The sequence below is a fragment of the Aedes aegypti genome, chromosome 2, assembly GCF_002204515.2.
Source record: "Aedes aegypti strain LVP_AGWG chromosome 2, AaegL5.0 Primary Assembly, whole genome shotgun sequence".
NCBI classification, from domain to species: domain Eukaryota; kingdom Metazoa; phylum Arthropoda; class Insecta; order Diptera; family Culicidae; genus Aedes; species Aedes aegypti.
This window is the reverse complement of record NC_035108.1, coordinates 88,921,026-88,934,670: the sequence shown is the minus strand read 5'-3', so window position 1 is coordinate 88,934,670 and position 13,645 is coordinate 88,921,026. Positions and strand designations below refer to the sequence as shown.

At 42.5% G+C, this 13,645-nt stretch overlaps 1 long non-coding RNA gene across 1 annotated transcript; it reads right to left on the bottom strand.

Moving 5' to 3' along the window:
- Positions 1-4,185: 4,185 nt before the first annotated feature.
- LOC110677270 lies at positions 4,186-4,888 on the bottom strand. Its single transcript, XR_002501074.1, has 2 exons — positions 4,613-4,888; positions 4,186-4,524 (listed from the first exon to the last, which is right to left on the bottom strand). It is a non-coding gene; the product is annotated as an uncharacterized LOC110677270 (long non-coding RNA).
- Positions 4,889-13,645: the final 8,757 nt, after the last annotated feature.

Here is a 13,645-nt window from a genome sequence, read left to right as displayed (position 1 = left end):
ATGCTTGTTCCATCCGGAACAAAACTTGGGAGTTGGCAGCCTGCCTTGAAGACCGCCAAATTGACATCGCCATCATCACTGAGACTCACCTCAAACCAAAACTCAACATTTACATCCCCGACTTCCGGACCGTGAGGCTCGACCGGACTAACTCTGGGGGAGGAGGCGTTGCGGTTGTCCTCCGCTCCAACATCAACTGTCGCCTGCTGCCGAGCTTCAAGACGAAGATCATCGAAGATGGAATCTCCAGTCGGACCAATCAGCATTATAGCTGCCTACTGTCCCAAGGATACCCGCGCCAACGACGGGTCGGCTACGTACCTACGGAATGACATCATCAAGCTCACACGGCGGCAGGGGCAGTACATCATCGCTGGTGATCTCAACGACAAGCATCAAGTCTGGGGGAACTCTCGGCGAAACAACAACGGCACTATCACCCAGCAAGATCTCGAGGAAGGCCACTACACCATCATGGGCCCGGATGCTCCCCCCGGATGAGCCGAACCGGGGTCCACTCAACCATCGATGTCTTTCTCACCAACATGACGAACAAAATATCCCAGCCGGTTGTCTACCAGGAGCTTAGCTCGGACCACTTTCCCGTGGTGGCCGAAGTTGGGCTCTCGATCAATCGGCATCCAATCACGCGACGCAACTGCCACCGGGTCAACTGGGACCGGTTCCGGCGGTGCATGGACGATGGCATCGACTACGAGGCGCGCCCTGTGACGACAGAGGATATTGACCGCCAGCTGTGCTCCATCGAGGAGGCGATCTCCCAGGCCCGGGAGCAACATGGAGCAGCGGCCCGTCAGGTGAGCAATGCCCTTCCTATCGATGAACTCACTAAAAATTTGATCCGCTTACGTAACACCACTCGAAGGCAGTACCAACGCACTGGCCTGCCGTCGTTGAAAACTGACTTCAACCGCATGTCGAAAATCATCAAGGCCAGAATGGTGGACCTCAGAAACAATGACTTTTCTAATAAAATCCGCGCTCTCCCAGACTGTGCACGGCCGTTCTGGAAGATGACGAAAATTTTGAAAACCAAACCCAGACCCATTCCACCGCTGATTCCATTAGACAACAATGGCTCTATGGATCGCTTGATAACTCCTGATGAGAAGGCTGAAGAGTTAGGTCGGCACTTCGTCAGCTCACACAATCTGGGACAAAACGTCATTAGTCCCCACGAAGCTGCTGTCAACGAGCATGCTGCCAATCTGCATCTGGCCCCCAATTACTTTTCGGAGGAGTTGGAGGTCACCGCTGACGAATTGTCGACCTGTATTAGGTCCTCTAAAAACATGAAGGCCCCATGACAAAATCCTTAATTTGGAGCTTAAACACCTGAGCCGCAAGTTTGTTGAAAATCTCGCGGAAATCTTCAATCAATGTCTCCGGCTTAGCTACTTCCCCTCCGCCTGGAAGTCAGCGAAAGTCATCCCAATTCAAAAGCCTGGGAAGGATCCTTCCTCCCCCAAAAGCTATCGTCCCATCAGCCTTCTCTCAGCGTTATCAAAGTAGTTTGAGAAAACGATTCACAGTCGACTCCTATCTTTTACCGACCAAAACAACATCTTGCTCGAGGAACAGTTTGGATCCCGACGCGGTCGGTCCACCGTGAACCAACTGACTCAAGTTACCAACATCCTCAAGCGGAACAAGTCTGTCTCCAAAACATCCGCCATGGCACTGCTAGACATTGAAAATGCCTTTGACAATGTCTGGCACGATGGCCTGGTGTGCAAGCTACACCGATTTAATTTTCCCAGCTACCTCGTGAAGATCATCAGAGATTATCTCTCGTCACGGGCGTTTAGCGGGTATCTGAACGGTGCGGTACGGCTTGAGACGCAAAGGATCTCCGCTGGCGAAGTATATCAGGTCCACTTCTGTTCAACATCTTTACCTCGTACATGTCCCCACTCCCTGATAACGGAACTCTGTCGTTGTTCGCCGATGATACCGCAGTCGTCCACAAAGGTAGGGTCAAACGAGCGCTCGCCTCCAAACTGCAGAAAAGCCTAGACGTCCTAGCAGAGTACCTTCACAGCTGGAAAATTTGTATCAACGCGGCGAAGACCCAGGTTATCCTCTTCCCCCATTGCCAATCCCCGAGACTTGTTCCGCCTGAGGATTATAAAATCATCATGGACGGTACAGCGGTAGAGTGATCTAACACTGCTGATTATCTTGGCTTGACCCTAGACAGCAAAACGAACTTCAGAGCACAGGTCGACAAGACGGTCACCAAATGCAACATCCTGCTAAAATCGCTTTATCCTTTGATCAACCGAAAGTCGACCCTGTCTCTGAAGAACAAACTTGCTGTCTACAAGCAAATTGTCCTTCCTGTCATTGAATACGGCATGCCAATCTGGGAGTGTTGCGCCAGAAAACACCATCTGAAGCTCCAGCGAGTTCAGAACAAATTTCTCCATCGTCTGGCCGACATGAGCACACTCGACGATCGCTTTAGCGAGTTCAAAGATAGCTATAGGGACCTGTTTCCCACACCCTAGGTTATCAAATTTTTTTCGTTTAGTCTTGTAAATAGTAGTTAGGTTATCAAATTTTTCTTCTGAAACTACCAGAGCCTATAAGGCCGAGCCTAATTCAAGGGTAAAACCAATAGACAAATTGACCAAAACAAAACAAATGAATACAGTCGCCTCTCTACATCTCGATATCGAAGGGACCATCGAGATAGGGAGAACAAATTTTCGATGAATACTAGATTGAAAAAAACTCCGTTGAAAGTAATACACAAACAAACGTCATTTTGCGCTCCTAATTTGTTTTGAATCCCAAAACTTTGGTCTAGTAACCATCGATATTGGTCATATCGACATACGGCGAGAAAATTGAGAACGATAAATGAACAGAAACACATCGAGATATGGAGATATCGAGATAAGGAGGATATCGAGATATGGAGAGTGAAAACACACTTAGAATTAAACGCAGAATTCGGTGAAATACTTCACAGATCCTAAACTGTGAAATATTATTTTACGGATTTTTCTGTGAAACGCAAATGTTTTCAACTGAACTGTCAAAAACTCACCGAATGTTCTGTAAAGGCAGAAGAGTCACAACATTCTGTGAAAGCAGTGTAGATAGTTCGGTGAAGCTTGAGCACTTCACCACATTCACCAAAAATCGGTGAAACCAGTAATCGGCCATATTGACAACTGCAGCGCTGCTCCAGAATCAATACTTGTTTCGTTCAGACAAAAACAGTGTTATTGGCCTATTCACATGACGTTCCAAAACAGCTGATTGGGAAGCTCTTTGACAGTTCTTCTATGAAAATGACAACCTCGTGTATGCACCGGTCCTCCAACGATGTAAACAAATGCATAGACGGATCTGTCACATGAAAAGGCCTATTGTTTAAAATGTAAGTGTCAAGACAAGGGTTAGGAATCCTAACTTAGGATTTCCACAACAAGTCTGAAAAGGTTGCAACCATGGTATTGTCGTAATTATGAACTTCATATTTTTTGAATTCAAATAAAAGTGAAAAGTAGAAAATAGAGTTGTTTTAATTTTCCAACATGTTATCGCGATGGGGCGTACATTCGCGTCATTCATGATTTCGAATGATGGTGCTGCTTTGAAATGACCTCTGTAAACATACAACAAAACGTCCGGTGAAATGCCAATTGAACAACCACTAAATCACCGTAAATTTGTGGAACAGTATCGAATCGTTCGGTGAAACATCCAAAAGTAATCACCACTTTCACAGAACATTTGTATAAAATCACCGAACACTTCGGTACTTTTGACAGATGGACTTCTTCAAGGTTTACAGATCGTTCGGTGAAATAAAAAATCACCAAACGGTTCACTGAAATATCTGCTGTTGAGAATTCGGTGAAATTTTACAGAAATCTGGGATAAATTATAAGTGTGAATGTATGCAGACTGATGGGACTTATGAAATCATCGACATAGGGAGAGATATCGAAATGTAGAACATCGAGATGTGGAAAGTCGACTGTATATCAAAGCTGAAGGACCTTTCGAGGTCAACCTCTTAAAATGTAAACAATTTCTTTGTAAAACAAAATGTAAATAAACACGAATTTAATTTGAATGTGAATTTTGTAGAGATTTTCTAGAAATTCTCGGAGCTATTCATAATAATTAAATTAAAAAAATCACATCTGGCAGAAAAATAAACCTTTACATGTTCATTTATGAAATACGCTGAACAAACTAAAGTATCTAGTGAAAATAAAAAAAAATCTAAGAAGAAATTCTTGGTGAATCTTGCTGAATTCCTTCGTGAATCCCCCTGGCTACGCCCATGGGTACCCCCATCGGTAAAAATGGTAATAATCACACCCCCCTAGTCGGGACCACCAGCTGCCGCTAATGACTTTTCCAATTTTTGAGGTTTTCCCTCCGTGGTGATTGGGTTTTATTCCTTTTTTCCGCTGATTGTGTTCCGATAGTGGCGATGATGGGGTATTCCCAGTTAAGGCTGGAGCCTGCGGTGGCGATCTAAAATCGGAAAAGACGTAAAAGTGGGCGTTTAATGATGATGCTGCGCGGAGAGAAAACCCCGCCAAAGCAATAACACGATGATTACCTTGTTTTCGAGGGTGGGTGATGCTCGCTAATGTGGGCTCTTACTCGACTTTGGAGCTACTGTTCCGACTGGTGTAAAACAAGCCAACACAGATAGAACACTAGCATGATACAAATGAACGATCCGAATGTTTTCAAAAGTGTTCTTTGGGAGCTACTTAGCTTACTTGGGGGTTTGGAATTGTTTTCGTCGTTGCTGATGTTGTTCGAAGCACCTGTTGTTGCAGGGTTCGGTGTTCGATGGATGTGGGGGTGCAGCATTTTGAACGACTTCAACCGTCACAATTAACGCTTACTGTGATTTCATGACATGAAGAAAAACATGAAGACTTTTAAACGCAGAATTTGGTGAAGATGCATCGAAGCCAAAACTCAAGTTTTTAAAAGCACAAATCTAGAGAACCAGACAGCGATTTGAGCTGAAAACTTAATCGATTGGTCACACGCTGGGGGTGACCAATCGATTAAGTTTACAGCTCAAACCGCTGTCTGGTTCTCTAGATTTGTGCTCTTGAAATTTTGAAGTTTGGCTTCGATGCATCTTCATCTTAACCGACATTGGTTGATACTCAAGAATCCATAATTCAATTTTGATTAGAAAATGTATGCTTTATTCATATACTTATTCGTTAATATTGTGGCGTGTAGCATTAAAATGTTTTGTTCTGATTATGCCGCAACATTGAAGAATGTTTTTTTTTAGAAGCTCCCAAACTTTTTTAAATAGTGGCGCCCTTGCCAGTTTTTTGAGAATGGCGCGGTGCTCTAATATAAAAACTGATGAACTTGAAGAACCTTCATACTTATGTTGTTTAAGTAAAAGTCAAAAAGTAATGAATAAAATCTATGTGATGGTTAGCATACTCTCCACAGCTTATTTTCAAAATTTGTAGTTATTCAAATATTCGAAATGTGGGGATTAGATCAGTACCCAGTAAACAGAATCTCGTAGGTTGGAGTGTACTATGTAGAGGTATTTTCGATTAGTTTCAATGTTCCGTTTAGTAGTTTTGAATTATTAAAGCTTCAAAATAGTCCAAAACACATAATTGATATGAAGAACATCTGAATGTTCTCCAAATGGACTGAAATTTTGACCAGAAGTTCATTTCGACATGAAATGTCAAAATATTGGTTGACTTAGGAACTTCCAGACATTTGGATAGGTCTAATTGGTATGGAAGGCTGTGTTGAAAGTAGATGCTACGAATGGTCATATTCTTGGAGGCGGCGAAATCAATTACCGTTTTGATTCATATTACGGACACTTAAGGACTCAGGGAAATATAACCCAGCATAGAGCATACAAAATAAATCATTCTATAGGATTCCTTAGCGCTATCGAGCGTCGGAAGCCCTTTACTTTCGAATGGTGGGTGAAGCATACGCTTCCGCAACTTCAATAATTTTAAACAAATCAAAATGTGTGGCCTTTTCATGATTCTTATTCCGGACGCTTCCTCACTTTTGCCTCATATTCCGGACACTTTGAATCGAATTCCGGACAGCTCATGATAATCATTAACGGAACAGTCAAATCATCAATCGAAATCGTTAAACCACCAAAGAGACATCTAAGATAGTTGGGCATTATAAATTTTCAAAGATATTTATGAAAAAAAAATACTAGAACGAACCTTGAAATTGAGAACTTTTGAACAGCAAAAATTGAAACATTTCGCGTGAAATGTTTCCCATGCAAAGTAGAGTGTCCGGAATTTGAAGCTGTCCGTAATATGAATCAAAACGGTAGTTGTAAGCCGTTTTCGTTCGTCAGTCGATGGGCGCTGAACTTTCCAATAGTCGATCTTAATTCATCCTCCTGAGCGTTTAGATCAACTATGATGATTTTTCCCAGACTACCAGAAGTCGCATAACAGTTAGCAAACTAAGTCGTTTATTCATACGAATATCATCACACCCGCACTGCATGGTGGATGAGATCGTTTGATCGATGAGTTTCCTCGCATAATACGCTATTTCATGAGTTCATATGTACCTTTCTCTTCGTCCCGTACACTCGTACAAAGTAAATCGGATCAATCCGTAGCAGCTGTCAAATCAACTTTGTTATCATAAATTAGGCCGCATAAGAGTACAGATTAGTTCCCAATGCAATCAACACACTCGCATTGCATGACGCTTTTCATCATACAAAATATGCACGCATATCGCCTCCACTTTTGTACGTATAAGGCCTTTTCCCGACATCTTATACGTGAAACTTTGCACATATAAGCATCGCATAATGCAAAAGGTGATTTCGTTATACGTACATTCTGGTTGTCTGGGTGGCCTCGTAGCTTGGGCAGCTGTCGTATTCGCGTTCGTACTTTGTCATCATCAGTGCATTCGGAGTGATGGCTGTGCACTAGACTGATGCAAATTTTGAAGTTTTTGCTCCCCTATGCTTAAACGATGTAAATTATTGTAAAAATGATCCTCCCGAAATTTGAAGTGATTCGGAAGAAATTTGGTTGTGCACACGCTATTTGAAGTTTATATAGAAATTACTATGGAGAAGGCAAACCTTTTGTGTCCAGTCTTTTAACTGCTCGTCATAATTACCTATGAAAAAGTAAACACACTCGTCCCATGTGAAAACTTCCCAGCTAAAACTTTGCCGAAGACCACATTTCGATGAGACGTAAGGATAATTTGTTATTATTGATAACAAAGTCTAAATCAGGCTGAGATGATCATTCAATTACTTTCAGAGCAACACTGCTTTTCTGCTGTAGAACATAGTAGACTGGATTACTTTGATCTATTCTTCCCGCCAGGAGCACCACTGTTGCCTGCCGAGCAGTTGGTAAAGCATGCAAAATGCAAACCCACTTTATGATTATGAATAGCAATTTATCCTGACGTCCAATCGAAATTTGGTCTTCGGCAAAGTTGTAGCTGAGAGGATTTCATATTAGAAGAATTAATTCACTTTTCCATAAAATATTATGACGAAGAGATAGAGGGCTGAACACTGAAAATTGGCGTTTTCCATAGAAATATCCATATAAATTTCAAATGGCGTGTGCACAGTCAAATTTCTTCCGAATCACTTCAAACTTTGGGAAGATGCTATTTATCATAATTATAATCGTTTAAGCATAGGGGAGCAAACATTTCAAAATTTGCATCACTCTACTGTGCACGTTTATTATGCTGAAGTTGAAGAACCGGTCTTTTTTTTCCTTCTTAGCAATGCACACTGGTCCAGGAAGCTAATTTAGGCGGACATGAGGTTTTCGTCAAGATTTATTGATTTTAGAGCCATAGTTTCTTCTGAGAATATGTTCAGAATTTTCAGTACTACAAAACGTACGGGTCAAAATATTTTTTACGGTGATCGCAAGAGTGACGTATACGCAAACTTTTTTTATTTTAACGAATCGTAAGTTGGTATTGTTAAATAGTTATAATAGACCCCTCGTCATAAGATCTAGATAAACTGTGGTAGATGAAATTGTATAAGAGCTATCTTGAAGATAACAATTATCTTGACATGAATTGTTTTTCCGGTTTACTACTATAAAAGGAATTGTAACGAGAGGCTCAGCCTTTTTCTCCTGTTGGATTTTGTGTAATAAAGAACATCAAGTAACAGTGGCGACGAGAAAATAGCAAAAAGTTTGCGGTGAGCGCGTGTGGATAATTAGTCTATCGTTTCGAAAAGTGCAAGTGGTGCAAGAGCACGTGGTCGCGAGTGTCGTTTGAATCTACGGTGTGCACAGTAAAGTAATCGCTAGGAGATGCCGAAAGAAGTAGTGCCTTCCGTATCCGGGTCTCAGGCTGCGAAAGTGGAAGCAGTCAGTGGAGTGAAGCTGATCGGAACACTGGAAAACTTCGTTCCAAGTGCGGACTTCGACGATTACCTGGAGAGAGCGGAAAATTTCTTCGAGCTGAACGACATCAAGGATGATACGTTCAAACGGAAGCTGATTGTCCACTTCATCGGATTACCTGCGTTGAAAAAGCTGCAGCAGTTGTTGTATCCCGATACACACAGGGATGTGACCTACGAAACGGTAATAGAGAAGCTGAAGTCATACTTCAGTCCCAAGAAGAATCGAATAGCCCAATCGGTGGAGTTTTTCAAGCGAAATCAGAAAGAATTCGAGAATGTGGCGGATTTCGCGGTTGAGCTACAAGCACTTTCAAAGCACTGCGTTTTTGGAGAGTATCTGGACAAGGCGCTCAGGGATAAGTTCATAGCTGGCCTTCGGAACGCCAAAATCCAAGGCGAGTTGTTGAACAGCGACGATGACACCACGTTTGAACGAGCAGTATCCAAGGCGAAAAACCTGGAGCAAATCGAGGCGGATTTGGTGAAGATGAAGAGCAAACAGGAGTACACCAATCGGATCAACGCGGGGCAGTACATGCGACGAAGCCGTTCGAAAACACGTGGCCAAGATGATGGTAAGCACAGTCAGCAAGGAAGCCGGGAGAGACGGTCCTTTTCCAGGAAGAGCTCAAGGAATCAAGGTAGGAAGGTGATAACGTGCTTTGGCTGCGGTAAGAAGGGGCACATCGTTAGGAATTGTTGGAGGAAACGAAACATGAACGGACTGGCGAGCAGCGATGATGAGAGCGACCTGCGGCAGACCGGAAGCGAGAGTGAGCTGCACCACGTGACAAATCTTCCCCTGTATAGAAAGGTATGACTAAACGGTAAGTGGTTTTATTTCGAGATCGACACAGGAGCAACGTATACGGTTATGAGCAAGTATGATTATATAGAGAATTTTTCCGATTTGCGGCTTCGAAGAAGTGAGGCAAAGTTGAAGGTGATTTCTGGAAGCTTTCTAAAGATAGCAGGATCGATTAGAGTTGAGGTTAGGGGCATAGGAGATCGTTCTCACGTTTTATCGTTGATTATTGTCGACGGGGATAGATTTCGTCCGTTGATGGGTCGAGATTGGCTAAGTCTATTGTATCCCGAATGGCGAAGCTTTTTTGTTCACGAATTAGGCGATAGTGCGAATATGAATGTATCAGTGAGTGACCAGAAGTGTGAGAGAGAAAAGAGTAAGTTACTCGCTGTGTTGAAAACAAGGTACCGGGAGCTTTTTACGGATAATCTGCAGCATCCAGTGGAGGGCTTTGACGCTAGTATTCGCGTGAGAGACCATGCGTCTCCGTTGTTCTATAAACCGTATGAGGTGCCGTACACGCTCAGAGAAAAAGTCTCAGATGAGTTGAATAGGTTGATCAGTGAGAATATTCTAAGGTTAGTGCGGCATAGTGATTGGGCTACGCCCATTGTGGTGGTTCCTAAACCAGATGGTAGTGTGAGAATCTGTATGGATTGTAAGGTGACAGTGAACAAGGTCATTTGCAATGAACATTATCCGTTGCCTAACATCAACGATGTGTTCGCCAATCTGAGTGGTTATAAGTATTTTGCTAAGCTGGATCTACAGGGTGCGTACATGCAGATTAAGGTTACGGAAGAGTCGCAGAAGTATTTGGTTGTAAATACTCACAAAGGCCTGTATGCGTTTACGAGATTGCCGTTCGGTATTTCAAGTGCAGCGTCGACTTTCCAAAGAATTATGGATGAAATTCTGGCTGATATAGAGGGAGTGCATTGTTATCTGGATGACATTTTGATGGGTAGCGATACTATTGAAGGATTGATTGCTACACTGTACAAAGTACTTGATCAGCTGCAGAGGCACAAGGTAAAGGTCAACTTGAGTAAGAGCGAATTCATAGTTCAGGAGATAGGTTATTTGGGTCACAAGGTGTCGGAAAAGGGACTTAGTCCATCGGCGGAAAAGGTTAAGGCAATCGCGGAAGCTCCTCGACCTAGAGATGTGATGCAGTTGAAATCGTTTTTAGGGATGATTAATTATTATTCGAAGTTCGTTCCAAACTTGTCGATGAAGCTTAGTCCACTCTACGCACTGCTAAAGAAAAATGTGCGCTTCGAATGGAATAAACAGTGTGAAAAAGCTTTCACTGAGTGCAAAAAGCTTTTGCTGAGTCACAACCTGCTAGAGTTGTATAATCCTGAGTTACCGATCGTTATTATTTGTGATGCGAGCTCAAATGGGGTCGGAGCAGTGTTGTGTCATAGAGTAGGGGAATTCGAGAAGCCAGTCTTCTGTGTGTCTAGTACTCTCTCTGCGTCAGAGAAAAATTATCCGAATCTTCATCGTGAGGCGCTTGCGGTAGTATTTGGATTGACGAAGTTCTTCATATACATTTACGGGAAAAAGTTCACAGTTGTTACCGATAACAAACCGTTGGCAAGCATTTTTGATTTTAGGAAGGGTATTCCGTCATTGACCGTTACTAGGTTGCAGAAGTATGTCCACATGTTGTCAATATTTGATTTCGAAATTGAGTACCGGCCGGGTTCGAAAGTTACGAACGCTGATGCTTTGAGTAGGTTGCCCATTCAGGGTGAGACAGGAGTGGAAGATGTTGCGGATCTCCGTTGGTTGAGTGATGAAGCAGAAATTATTGATCTGGAGATGATCGGTCAGGCCACTCAAGATGATCCGAGAATGAGAGAGCTTTATGTGAGTGTGAAGAACGGATGGAACGAGAGTGCGGTTCCAGCAGATTTGAAATTCTACTTTTCGAATCAGAGCTGTTTGTCGTTGTACAGGAACTGTGTGATGTATTCGGAGAGAGTAATTGTTCCAATGTCTTGTCGGAAACGTACTTTAGAGTTGTTGCATGGATGCCATCTTGGTGTTATTCGCATGAAACAGTCGGCTCGAAGGTATGTGTTTTGGCAGGGTTTGGATAAGGAAATCGAAGAATTCGTTCAGCAGTGTGAGGTGTGTAGTAGTATGGGACGATCAGTTAAGAAAAAGTTCTCTGAATGGCCAAAAGCTCTTCGCCCGTTTGGTCGAATACATTTGGATTTTTTCCACTTAGCAGGGAAGACGTTTCTGATTTTAATTGATGCCTACTCTAAATGGATGGATATTACGATGATGCAAAGTACGGATGCAGAAGCGTTGATTGACGCGCTTAACTCGGTGTTCAGAATTTTTGGGGTTTGCGATACCATAGTCAGTGACAATGGTCCTCCGTTTAATAGTAATGCCTTCTTGAAGTACGCAAAATCGATGAAAATTGAGTTGTTGAAAAGCCCGCCTTACTCGCCAGAAAGTAATGGGCTTGCAGAGCGAGCAGTCCAGACTGCTAAGAGTGGGATTAAGAAGCTACTTATCGATCCGAAGTTTAATCACATGAAGTTGGTGGCGATTGTAGATATATTTTTATTTAGTTATCGTAACAGTTATAGTCAGGCTATCGATTGTACGCCTGCTAGTAAGGTATTTTCGTTTATTCCGAAAACGGATCTGGACTCTAATTTGGGTATGAAATTCGAACAGTTGAAGAAGAAAGTTAGGTTTAATTTAGGCGTAAATGATCAGAAAACTTTGAAAGATGGTGGAAGGAGTTGCCAACCAAAATATAAAGTAGGTGATCTAGTGTGGTATAAAAGTGAGGTTAGGTCCACCAGATCTTGGCTGGAAGCAGAAATTGTGGGAGTGAATAGTACTAATACGTTTTATGTTGACATCAATGGAGCGGTAAAATTAGCTAGTAGAAATCAGTTGAAACCCAGAGTTCTCAAAAGAAATGACTACATCTGCCCTAAAGTTCGAATTGAAAAAAGAGTTCCAGTGAGAACCCCCAATGAACCCTGATTATTGAGAAGTGTTAGTGTTGATTCTCCGAGAAGTTCTCCTGATAAAACAATAGAAGTTCGTAGGAGTAGAAGAGTAGGGAAGAAGCCGGAGAGATTAGTAGTAGGTTCATTATAATTGTATAGAATCGAATTTAAGCAGGGAGGTGTTAAATAGTTATAATAAACCCCTCGTTATAAGATCTAGATAAACTGTGGTAGATGAAATTGTATAAGAGCTATCTTGAAGATAACAATTATCTTGACATGCATTGTTTTTCCGGTTTACTACTATAAAAGGAATTGTAACGAGAGGCTCAGCCTTTTTCTCCTGTTGGATTTTGTGTAATAAAGAACATCAAGTAACAGGTATGTTCAGCAAAGTTGTAGCAAATGATCATAGAAATAACTTTGCCGAACTAACTTTTTCTCGGTTTTGCTTAAGAGCTGAGAAAATAAAGTATTTTTAATAAGAAATCGTTTTATGCTCTTAAGTGTTTTATTTTTTAGTTTTATTGGCCTACTTTGTTCTACAAAGTTGTTATACTTATCATTTGCTACAACTTTACTAATAGACGATATGAGATAAATCCATGTTTATTGAATATTCACACGTGTTCAACTCACAAAAGTCATGGCTACCTAAGCACATCAAATCAAAGGTGACACGTGTGTTTATATAGAAATATAAAACATCGTTTTTCAGTTGCTATCGATTAACTTGGAAGCTTCTGCAAGAAATTCATCGTCTTTTCCTCTATCAGTATTTAATCTATTCCTTAGCAAGATCATCGGGTTAGAAGTCAACATAAGCCGTATAAAATACATATACAAAATTTACAGTCAGATTGAATTCTGTGGCATGATTTTTCCAGGATCTTCCGTAGCCGAACGGCAGCGGTGGGCACCTGTACCTCGCACTGTTGCCGCAGTGCCATGACGAGCTCTTCTGCGTGAGTGATCTCGTCAAGGTTCATCACCTTCAGAGTCACTGCCTGCGTTAGAGCCCTCATCTCGACACCCTCGCCAAGGACCTCTTCCGCCAAGCTTTTGAAGGCGGCGCCCTTGCGCTCCTTGTCGCGTTTAAGCTCGAGGATCATTCCACCTGTACGAGTGCGTCGGATACTGCGTACGTCAGCTCCTAGCTCTACGAGCTTCGCGTCGCTGCGCATCGCCTTCGAGACTTCCGAGTACTTGGACTCTTCGGTCTTGATGATGATCGCATCACCCTTTTCGCGCTTGGCACCTACCCTTCTACCTTTTTTTGGCCTGGTATCCCACGCTCCTGCACTTCGTGCTTCTTGTTCCTCTTCTTTTGCTCTACGGTTGTCCGGGGGCGTCCCACACTGGGGTAGATCGCTATTTTCGACGGCCAAAACC